This window comes from Ceratotherium simum, chromosome 28 (assembly GCF_057802395.1).
Source record: "Ceratotherium simum simum isolate JZ-2026a chromosome 28, ASM5780239v1, whole genome shotgun sequence".
NCBI lineage: Eukaryota > Metazoa > Chordata > Mammalia > Perissodactyla > Rhinocerotidae > Ceratotherium > Ceratotherium simum.
In genome coordinates this window covers 8,674,570-8,687,185 of record NC_141927.1, presented here as the reverse complement: position 1 = coordinate 8,687,185, position 12,616 = coordinate 8,674,570, and the positions used below count along the sequence as shown (strand labels likewise).

The 12,616-nt window shown below is 40.0% G+C and overlaps 2 pseudogenes; both read left to right on the top strand.

The window, feature by feature from the left end:
* The first annotated feature begins 10,030 nt into the window (after positions 1-10,030).
* Positions 10,031-11,529, top strand: LOC101396451 (serine/threonine-protein kinase MARK2 pseudogene; annotated as a pseudogene).
* A 6-nt stretch (positions 11,530-11,535) lies between these two features.
* On the top strand, positions 11,536-12,258 carry LOC147913315 (serine/threonine-protein kinase MARK2 pseudogene; annotated as a pseudogene).
* Positions 12,259-12,616: the final 358 nt, after the last annotated feature.

Sequence of the window (12,616 nt, the reverse complement as noted above, 5' to 3'; positions counted from 1 at the left end):
GGGTGACTGGATGAATCAAAGAAATAAACAGCCAAAAAGGATGGCAAGTGAGTGGCAGGAAGATTGGAAAGTGCTCCATTAAAAGGCCAAGCTCCATGTTGGTGCGGACAGATAAGCATTTCTGGGAGGTGGCAGGTTTAAGGTTTTGCTTGGGGATTTACTCGCTTTGTAAATGTGGGCAAGTTAAGCCTTGCTTCGCTTTTCTCACGTTGAAATCAGTATAAATAAATGAAATAATCCATGTAGAGTCACTTGGTAAGTGTTAGCTGTCTTGTTGGTCCACACTAACACATGTATCAAGCATTATTGGGGTAAGTCATGACATCCGGACTTTAAATACTAATCCATTCTGTGTGTACCTCACCGCACCTTCTATATAAAACCTCCACTTTAAACATTCCAAATGGTAACTTGGTCTTCCCATTCTTCTCTGATGTCTGTATATCCCACTATCTTTTATTCGCTAGTTTATAAATGGCCGATCAAAGACTAGCATGGCAGCAAATGGTCACCCCACAACTTAGGGGCACTGCAAGATTCTCAGATTCCTCTTTCACTTATTCATGGGCTAGAATAGCACATATGCTATATAAATATAGCACATATTTGAAATATAGGGACTTGATAATTTCACTGTCTCTTAACTGAACTTCCTTCAAGGTGGTAGGCAATCCACGTGTATTCTCTCACTTTATTCTTATTCTCTTTATTCAAAATCAAAACATCATAATAAAATTAACTAGATTTTTTTCCTACCTCATAATTCGTAGGAATCTTTGCTGCCATTTGGATGAAAGTTCCCTTCGTAGAAGTATCCTCTATAGTCCTCATCATCAATTCTGTTGATTAGTTAGCACCATACTCACAAAGAAAACTGCTTTTCACTCCACCAACATTTTATCATTTCTTTATGCTGTGCTAATCACAGTTACACGAATTTTATCTATAGCCAAGACTTTAGCCAAGAATCAGAGAATAACTTTATAAATGCTTCTGTTATCTAAATTATAAGCATTAAAGCTAGCACAATTTTATTTTGAGTCAGAAGACTACAGACCAACATTCAGAGCATGCTAATTCTACATTATCAGCAATTCTAACAATTGTTTGAATTATCAAACTCTAGCTCATTCAAAACACTCAGAAACGGGGAAAGCTGAAAGAATCGGTAAATTGGACATCATAAGGTAAGAAATATTCTAGAAACAAAACCTTCTGTATTACTACAGAGAACAAGAAATAATAATCATGGTCAGCACCAAATCTATTGTTAAATCAAACAATGCTTTCTGGTGATATTTTAAGCAACAATTGTTAAAACTTATTTTGCTGGACCAAGTATCAATTACCTTGAATATTAGCTTACATAGAAAAATCTCATTTTCTAATAAAGGTGTGTAAATGAGGCAGTGTTTATTTGTTTCATACTATTCCTTAATTATTTATATACAAATTCATACTTCTTATTGTGTTTTATACATTCATTTTACTTCAAGCAATTGGGAAGTTCATTAAGAACAATGATAAAGAGCCAACCCTGATGGCCTAGTGGTTAAAGTACAGCACATTCACAGCTTCAGCAGCACGAGTTCATTTCCTGGCCATGGAACCACACCATCCATCTGTCAGTTGCCATGCTGTGGCGGTGGCTCACATAGAAGAACTAGAAGGACGTACAACTAGGATATACATCCATGCACTGGGGCTTTGGGGAGAAAAAAAAAAAGGAAGATTGGCAACAGATGTTAGCTAAGGGCAAATCTTTCACTGCAAAAAAAAAAAAAAACGATGATGAAGACCATTCCTTTTTTGTACTGTTACCAAGTCTCTGAATGTAACTTTGTTCATAAGACAGGAATTCTGTTGTTGTTGTTATTTTTCCTTTATAAATCAAATTGCACCACAGTTTCAGGGAAGTTAAAGATTCTTTGTTCATTTATCCACTTACATTAAATCAGTACTAAAACTTTTTAATAGCCTAAAATATTATAAGGCATATATATTTTGCCCTTCAAAACATGTGTACTTCATATAGATTACTAACTTTGTCCTTGTTATAGTCCAGCTAAATTGCCACTGTGCATATAAAAAACTACTTGGTGCTTATACTAATGAGGACATGCAAACAGAACTTACAGTAATGCATGCTACACATTTTCAATATTGGATGGAAAATAAGAGCTACTTCTCTTGCTAATATTCTTTGATTAAATAGGACTTGGTTAGGGCCGGCCCCGTGGCTTAGCAGTTAAGCGCGTGTGCTCCACTACTGGCGGCCCGGGTTCGGATCCCTGGCGTGCACCAACGCACCACTTCTCTGGCCATGCTGAGGCCACGTCCCACATACAGCAACTAGAAGGATGTGCAACTATGACGTACAACTATCTACTGGGGCTTGGGGGAAAAAAAGGAGGAGGACTGGCAATAGATGTTAGCTCAGAGCCAGTCTTCCTCAGCAAAAAGAGGAGGATTAGCACGGATGTTAGCTCAGGACTGATCTTCCTCACAAAAAAAAAAGTAGGACTTGGTTATAAAATTTTGGACTTTTGACTGAAAATACATCTGAGAAGATCATAACCACTGATAGTGCTTGAAAAAAATGATAAAAAATAGTACTTTAGATTTTTTTCAATTTTTTACTTTGACATAATTTCAGACTTGTAGGAAAGTTGCAAGAATATTACGGACAATTTCCAAATATCTTTTATCTGATTCCCCAAACGGTCATATTTACCACCTTTGTTTTGCTTTATTGCTCTTTCTCATCTGTATCACACACATAGAGTATAATCTTCTCTCTCCGTATATGTTTTTTTTCATTTTTGGAAAGTGGCAGACATGATGCCCCTTTACTCCTAAATAATTCAGAAAATATTTCCAAAAAACCGAGAGATTCTCTTACTAACCAAAGTACAATTATCAAAATCAAAAAATTAATATTGATATTATGATACAATCTATAGGTATTATTCAAATTTTTCCAATTGTCCCAATAATGTCCTTTATAGCAAAAGAAAATCCTGATTACACATTGCTCTGTTTTTTTTTTGTTTTCATAACCTTCATAATTTTGAAGAATATAGGCCAGTTATTTTGTAGAATGTCCTTAAACTTGCTTTTATGGGACACTGCCACATAATAATAATAATAACAATAATAATAATAATGCTCATGCATTTTGGCAGGAATATGGCAGAAGTATGTGCATCATGTTAGGAGGCACATGATGTCATTCTGTCCTGTTCCTGGTGATGCTTACTTCAATCACTAAGGTGGTGTCTGCCCATTTTCCCCATGTAAAGTCATATTTTTCCCATTTTGATAAATAAGCATATTCTGGGAGATAATTTGGGAATAAGGAATATAAGTTTCCTGTTACTCATCAGACTCACTTTTATCCACTAGTTTTAGCATCTGCTGATGATTCTTTGGAATCAATTATTACTATGATGGGGTTGCCAATGGTGATGATCTAATTTCATAATAGTGCTGCTTTAATCAGAAATAAGATATATTCTAAATTGTTTTTATCTTTCCACAGTTTAATTATTTTCTTAATGGATTTTTATGTCCTCATTTTTTTCCCACTGCTAGTTTTATCTAAGAGATCTATAAAAATTGCCTAGGTCATTTCATAAAAAGCTACTGATTTTATAGTTCATTTCCTTCTTATAATAAGTAATTGTTTGCATTAGCCATAGTTCTTTAATAATTTTAAAAGTAATGATGCTGACTATTTGAGGAGTGCAACTTTTTCGTATGTAAAGGGATGTCCTTAATACAATTGGGTGTTCTCCATTCACTGACTTGGGATTAGATTCCATCCGTCACTAAAGCTTAAATTTACCAGGTGTGGGTCCATTTGTTGACAGCATTCAGATATTGGTAGAAGAGAGCAGGAGCTGAAGAAAGTTTTTAATCACAAATGGCATTCATTTTAATTTCTTAACTATATGACACCATGTGGTTAATATTACATAATACAGCAAAGAGTTTTCTGTTGCTTTTACATTATGACTCTTAGTTAAAGAAAATGCCACTTTAGCAACAACACTACTAGGCAAAAAAGTTGTAAAAATTATATATTATTGGGTAGTCTTTGCAATGGCATTTTTTTGTGTGTGTGAGGAAGACTGGCCCTGAGCTAACATCCTTTGCCAATCTTCCTCTTTTTGCTGAGGAAGATTAGCCCTGAGCTAACATCTGTGCCCATCTTCCTCTATTTTGTATGTGGGACGCCACCACAACATGGCTTGATGAGTGGTGAGTTAGTCTGAGCCCAGGATCTGGGCCTGCAAAACTCGGGCTGCCGAGGCAGAGCGCGTGAACTTAACCACCATGCCGCTGGGCCAGCCCCTACAATGGCATTTTTTAAATTTACCCACCTGAGTAGAATAGACTCTGCTCCTAGTCTAGGGATTTTTCTCTCTATATATATATAGCATGGGGATACGAATGGTGAAGATAATGTTTACCAATCCACGAACATTACGTCTAAATTTATACACGCTTTATCTCTGGATATTAAAATGTCATAATTGCTAAATTTTAGTGACACAGTTAAGAAGAATGGAGAAGGTCTTCATCTTTTAAAAATGACATAAATTGGTGATAGTGCAAAGAAAACTTGGAAATTATTTTGTGATAAAATGGGAAATAAAATTGGGAAAAGTTCTCACATAGAAATCTGGAGTGACATTAACTGGTGGTTTGCTGATAGTTAGGTATAACTGCCATTTTATTACCAACACTATCATCAATGAATTCCTATATAAATGCTTAATTCTTTTGGACCTATACTTTTGTATGTATAACTTGTTGTTACCATAAATGTGTCCTGTATATTTGCTCATTGAGATAATTGTTTACATTAATAGTACCTTAGTATATTCATTCCATGGTTGTTGATAATTCGGATTTAACTTACTTATTTTTGTTGTTGTTGCTTCTTACTTTGCCTTGGCAAAGGTTGAAGAAATAAGTCTATTGAAAGGATGTTAGCATTCATTTTTATCCACTGCAATGAAGTAACAAAATTTGTAGCAAAGAGGACAAATGGTACATAATTTTGTGAGGGTAGAAATCATGTACACTTTCTCTCTCTCTCCCTTTATAACTTTATAATAACCTTTATAATTATCCTGTCCCAAACCACCTCACCTCCACATCTACTCCATTCCCATCCCTCTTCTCAATCCTTAACCATCCGTGACCTCTTTTTCTTATAGCTTAACTAGAACTAAGTTTTTTGTTCAGAGATGAGTGTTTACAATATGTGGTTTTCACAGATTAGGTCTATTTATGGAGCAGAATATGGGGGCTTTATTCCAACCATCAAGAACTTTTCAAAACTGACCAAAAAACCTCTTAAATATATGTAAGTACGAGGATTTAGAATCTTCTATTTTTAAAATAAAACATTTTACAAACATTTTTTTACAAACTTGAAATAATCTTAATCTTAAAGTATACTATTGGCTCTGAAATAAACATGACATATATATATAGAGAGAGAGAGAGAAATATATATATAAATTATTTAATAAATTAACTGCTATTCTTCAGTCAATGCAATTTTGAACATGACTGCAGCCAAAAGATAAATAAGACATTTCTAAATTCTCATTAAACGATTCATTATTACAGCTTGAAGCTATTTTCATATAATTTAAGGATCAATGAAGCAACAGAAAAATAATGATGATAAGAGGGCTCCAAAGCTTCATGACTGTCTTTTGATCTCATTTTTCTGCTCTAAGTTAGATGAACCAGCTTATGATTTAGCAGTTTGCTGCAGTCATACAAATAATCAAATCAGATTTACAGTGTTTGTCACACCACAGTCAAGCTTGTTCTTGAATGATTTCTTTTTCCTATTACTGTTTCAATTTATTCTTCTGTCAGACTCTAAATTGCTCATGCGCCTTTTTGTCCAATTCACGCTTAGCAGCAGCATTCCCAGTATGAACAGTAGGGAACACTCCTACGGGTGGCAGTGAATCCTAATGAAAAGAGCACTGAATTAGAAGCCACAGATCTGAGTGCTTCCAAGTACGGTAGATGGAGAAACAACCCCAGGCCCTTCAATTTTCTCCTTTAAGCAGGTGACAAGCTCTGTGCTTCCTTGTCTCAGTGGAAGTTTTCTGAAGTGGGTGAAGGAGATGTATCAGTATGTCAGTTCCCTTTTGATGTGTAACCAATCACCCCAAAATGTAGTGGCTTAAAACAACGAGTGACTATTTCTCATGACTGATTGGCTGGGTGGTTCTTCTCTCCATGTGGTATTGGCTGGAGTCACTAGCATGACTGCATTCGGTTGACAACTGTATTGAGTTGGGAGGTCCAAGAAGGTCTCTTTCACGTGTCTGGGGCCTTAGTGCTGGCCATCAGCTGAGACATCTCATTCTCTCTCCACGCTTTGTCAAATTCCATATGGCCCCTCTCTCTATCAAGACATCCTGGACTTTTTACTGGGAGGCTCAAGGATCTAAGAGACCAAAGGTCAAGGCTTCTGGGCCTATTGAGGGCAAGTCCCCAAACTGGCAGAGTGCCGCTCCTGCTGCATTTATTGGGCAAGGCCAGCCTGATTCAAGAGGCGAGGAAATCAATCCCACCTCTTAATAGAATGAGCGTGGTGTGCACACAGGAAGGAAAGGAATTGTTGGCAGCTAATTTTTGAAACTATCTATAAGAAAATTGCATTTTTTATGCTATCTAGATTAATTTCCCCAATTTTTCAATAATTATATCCATTTTCCTCAGGAAATTATTCTTCCTACTCTCAATCTGTATGCTTTTGGTGAAGTCCCATCCCTAGCTCAAGTGTAAGGTATAGGATCTGGGTTTAAGTCATTCAGTGTACCATATTATCTTAACCATTGAGGTCAGGAGTGAAAATGCGATCTGATCAAAGTCAAATGGGTGCAATAAAGTTTATTTTTCTGGTCATTCTGGGAAAGAGATCTTCATTCTCTTCCCTAGTTACCTTGAAGCTAAAATCATGCTGCTAACCAGAGACAATGAATAGACAATGGGTCAGAGAACAGATTGAAGCAGAGAAAGTAGAGCCAGAGCTGGATAGAGGAAAAGCAGACTCTGATGACATGATTTGAGTCCTGGAATCTAGGTCGTTGGACCCCAGAACTCCACCTTGGTTTTCTCAGTGTTGCAATCGAATTCATTTCTCTATGTGTGTAACACTGTATGAGTTGGTTGTCTGTTCATGTGACCAGAAGAGTTCCAACTAATAAAAGTAAAAAGCTAAAATTGTCTGTATGGCGGTACCCTGAGGAGGTGGCCAGGCCTCAGAAGGGATGACAGGGTGGTGCATGATGAGAGGTAAGACCCTTAGCTCCAGTGCATCATCTTCTGCAGAGAAACAACAGCCAAGTGGGCCATGGAAGCTACAGAGCTGGCTGGCTTGAAAGACTCCTGGGGGATGGGATGATGAGAGCCTGAAAGCATGATTTGAAAATAACACATTAAGACTCCAAGGAATGGGCAATATTTTTTAGGGGAGAAATCTTGGGACCCCCAAATTCCGGTGCCCTGCCATTCCAAGGGAGTTTAGATTTAAGTTGACATTAAATTAACTTCTAGAAAATAAAACAATGATTTTTTTTTACATCTGAATTTGTGGACTGAGATTTATACTTATTAAGCACTAATAAAATATATGAACTGAGGCAAATTATTTAAGATTTCTGGGTAGCAGTGTTCTCCTCTACACAAGCTGGAGGATGAGAGATCATGACATCAAAAATATCTTGTATGTCTATGATACCTGGAGATTGTGTGTGTGTGTGTGAAACTTCAAGTCTTGATCTTCTACTATGTGTTGAGCACTGTGCTAGATACTGGGATTACAGTGATGAGAAAAAAACCTGATTCCTGCCCTCCCAGGGCCTATAGTTTAATAGAAACACAGACAGTTACAGATGGAACTACAGTGCCATTGGATGAGCTCTATGATGGAGGAACACAGGGTCTGCTTGGAGCACTTGGACAGTGTGCCTATCCAAGTGTAGGTCATGAATAGCACTGAATCCAACTTGGAAAATAAAGCCAGTAGATGTTTACAGAGCAAAGTGGGAAAAGAGATTTGATGGGGGAAAGAGCTGTTTTAAGCCAAAAGAACAGCTTATTCAAAGGCCTGAGTAGAGAGAAAGCCTGGCAAGTTACAGGAACCTAGATGATAACGTACAGGTCGAACATCAGCATTGACGCTGAGTGACAACCACATGAGGGGAGGCCGGAGAGCTAAGCAGAGGACAACCACAGCATAAGTCCTTTACAGGACATTTAAAATGTTTGAGTTTTATTTTAATGTTTAGGTGGAGGATTTTAAGCTAGGAAATTGTATTACCAGATTTGCATTTAGGATGATAAATTTGGCTGCAGAATAGAGGATAAAATAGGGAGAGGGGCAGGGACATCATTAAGAAATTGTTGTAAATCGGATAGTTTCTGACAGCCCACTCCCTCTCTGAGACTCTGTTGTCACTCCCAGGCTGTCACTTCCTATGCTGGTCTAGATGTTCCCCTTCCAGCCTACAGAATCAAAAACCACTAGAGCCTTGGTGGTCTCAGAGCAACTCGTGTCTTTCACTATCGAGCTTTCACCATTGTATTTGGATCATGTCCTCAGAGCTCTGCTAAGAATGCCACTAATTGTTCTCATGCAGATCTATGAGTCACTTCCGGATCTGAGCTTCACTCTGCTATTTGATCACTCCTCGGAACCCGCCTCTACATATGGAAGTTAACAGTACAATTATAAATTAATAGTGATAATGTGCTGAATTCAGGGTTGTTGGGAGGATCACAAACGTTATGTTTAGGCAAAGGAGCTGATACCTAGTAGGCATTACAATACAACACATGATTATTATTTATAGTTGAAATGACCTTCCACACAGTTCCTTCCTCATGAGACTTGAGGTTCTCATGTAACTCCTTCCCCTCACTGCCTAGAGTAAATATATAAATGGAATCAAAATAACTAAAGTATAACCATATTTAGGTGTATCAGCACAACAGACAGTGTCATAACTCAAATGTTTCAGTAAAAACATAATACCAGGGGCTGGCCCAGTGGCATAGTGGTTAAGTTTGTGTGCTGCACTTCGGCAGCCCAGAGTTCACAGGTTCGGATCCCATGCGTGGACCTACGCACCGCTCATCAAGCCATGCTGTGGCGGCGTCCCTTATAAAGTAGAGGAAGATGGGCACGGATGTTAGCCCAGGGCCAATCTTCCTCAGCAAAAAGAGGAGGAGCGGCAATAGATGTTAGTTCAGGGCTGATCTTCCTCACCAAAAAAACATAACAGAACAAAACAAAATGTAATACCAGGCATGTCCAAAGATGCAAATGAATAAAGAAAGTTGGAAGTGCTTATCTTCATTAAAGAAATATATGAGTGTGACTGAAGCAGTGGGGCTTAAAGGGGCTTTGAAGGCTGGCTCCACAGCCACAGACACAATGACCCTCCTCACTGTATAGTTCACAGCAGGAATGGTAGACTCAGGATAGATAAGGGATGTCTGGTTCTTCTACATTAAGTGTAGCTCTCATTTGAACGGCATTTAAACTATTGTGCTTCTGATGTCCTGAAATAATTTATTATGCTACAAATAAGTTTGAACTCATGAAAGTCTTCCAACATTTTTTTTCTAGGATTATCAAATCATTTTTATCCTCACGATATCTAACATAAAGTGAACAACATTTGAAACTGTTTTACTGGTGGAAAAAATTGTTTCATTTGCTTCTGGTGATTGGACCACATTTCATAATAGATTGAAAGTGAAGTTTCTTAACTTTTCCCCATATCCTTTGGGGCATACAGAATGACATATTGTTAAACGAGCTTATTTTATATGCAGAATCTACATTCTCATACAAATCATTCTAACTTCTGCCTTTCACACTTTTACTTCTAATATTTATGTAATTCAGTACAGTCTGAGTCCAAAGTGCTGAGAACCAGAGGAGATGATGGTGTAAATCCCAGGCTGAGGACAGGAGAAGATGCTGACAGGGAAAGAGGTGGCTGTGAGGATCATTAAGATTTAGCAGAACTCCCCCAGCCTCCAGAGACTATCTCAAAAAGTCAAAATTATGAAGGCCTTGAGTCACCCCAACTTAGTGAAATTATTTGAAATGATTGAGACTGAGGAAATGCTCTGCCTTGTCATGCAGTAAACTAGTGACGAGAGCTGTTCCGTTACCTCATGGCCCATGGCAGCGAGAAAGAGAAAGATGCCTGAGGCAAATTCCACCGGATGGCGTCTATTGTGCAGCCCTGTCACTGAAGTGTATTGTCTACAGGGACTGTTGTGGACTGATTATTTGTATGTCCTCCCCGACCTCCAAATTCCTATATTGATGCTCTAACCCCCAATGTGATGGTATTTGGAGGTGGAGCCCTTGGGAGGTAATTAGGTTTAGATGAGGTCATGAGCGTGGGGCCCCCATGATTAGAAGGAGAGGAAGAGAGACTAGAACTTGCTGTCTCTCCACCATGTGAAGACGCAGAGAGAAGGCAGCCTTCTGCAAGCCAGAAGGAGAGCTTTCACCAGGAATTGAATCTGTTGGCACCTTGACCTTGGATTTCCAGCCTCCAGAACTGTGAGAAATAAATATCTGTTGTTTAAGACACCCATCTGTTGTTTAAGTCCATGGCACTTTGTTATAGTAACCCAAACTGACGAAGAGAGGGACCTAAGGCGGAAAACCTGCTTTTGGACGCTGACATTGCAGACTTTGGCTTCACCAATGAATTCACCTTTGGCAGAAAGCTGGAGACCATCTGTGACATTCCCCCGTATGCTGCCTGAGAACTCTTCCAGGGCTAAAAGTACAACAGCCCCCGTGTGGATGCGTAGAGCCTGGGAGTCATCCTCTACAAGCCAGCCAGTGGGTTCCTGCCTTTTTATGGACAGAACCTTAAGGAGTTGTGGTAGTAGGTACCGAGCAGTATATACAATATTCTCTTCTACATGTTCACGGAGTATGAAACCTGCTCAAGAAATTCCTTATCCTCAACCCAAGCAAGAGAGGCACTTTAGAGGAAATCATGAAGAATCCATGGATGAACATGGGCCATGAGGAGGAACTACAGCCCTACACTGAGTCACTCCCTGATTACAAGGATCCCCGACAGACTGAGTAATGGTGTCCATGGGTTATGCATGGGAAGAGATCCAGGACTCATTAATGACCAGAAGTATGGCAAAGTGATGACCACCTATGTGCTCCCAGGATACAGGAGATATGAGCTGTAGGGCTACACCATCACCCGGAAGCCTCTGCCTTCAGCTGATCCCACCAACAGCTGCACCCCTTCCCCACCCTGCAAGGTACCCCATGCAGTGTCTGCCAGCCCAAAGCAGTGGAGTTTCAATGAGTCTGTTCTCACCTTTAATATTTACTCTAAGAATAGTCCAAGTAGCAACACAGGAAATCAGTGGCCGAGGAGGACCAGGAGTCGGGGCAGAGACCGGCAGCACATCCAGAGGGCCTTCTAGTCCTGTATCTGCCTGGAGAGGAAGGCCACCATCCCCAGCACGGACCCCCAGAGTGGCCCTGTGACCTCCCCCTCCACCCACAACACCAGCAGCCATGTTGGAGCCCCAGACAGAACCAACTTCCCCCAAGGCATATCCTCTGAAGGACACTCCCTCCTTCTGGGACAGGTGCAGAACTGGTGGAATTTGCCTGAAGGTGTGACCCCAGGCCCTTCTTCAGGCAACAGCCAGGGCTGGCAGGGGGCCACTGGGAGATTCTTCATCTTCATCTCTCATCTCTGAACACCTGTGTTTCACGTTGGCCAGAAAAAACTGGCATGAAGTTGAAAGCAGACTGAGGTCAATCAGACATCACATGGTGGGCAGCGGAGGTGGGCGAGGCAATGATAAAATCAAGAAAGAATGTCAGGAGGTCAAGGTATGCTTCCTGCGGTTTACACGGAGCTTGAAGATCATACACTCCTCGGAGCCCAACAGATGGTGCAGGAGATGAGCCAGGTGCTGGATGAAAACAGCTGTGGGTGGGAGCTCGGCAAGAAGTACACGCTGCTGCGTGTGCAGTACACCTGCCTAGAGGACTTCCAGCAGGGGAGGATGGAGGTCTGCAAAATGCCTCGGAGTTCCCTCAACGGGGCTCAAATTAAGAGGCTATCCAGCACCTCCATGGCCTTCAAAAGCACTATCTCCTCAATAACTCCAAAAGACGGCCTGGAGCAGTCTGGGAACTAGAGGAGAAGCTCTGGTCCCAGAAGCAGGCCCCACCCTCCACTCTCACCTGGGTGAAACTTCAAAAATTGATGATTTTCCCTGGGGGTACATCTCTCCTCTTCTGCTCTTCTTTGCCTTTTCTTCCACGTTTGCGGAGGAGGAGGGATGGTTTTGTAGAAATAAACACACACATCACACACACACACACAAATGTATACATAAGCTAATTTATATATTGTGTTTAAATACGATAGTTAAATAAAACAAACGGCACCTTGCATTATCGCTCCAGCTGTCACAAGACACTTATCTACAATTTTACAATAGAAGGCCCTGAATCCTTCAACATTCTCTTGTGACCCAACTGAAAAGACACAAA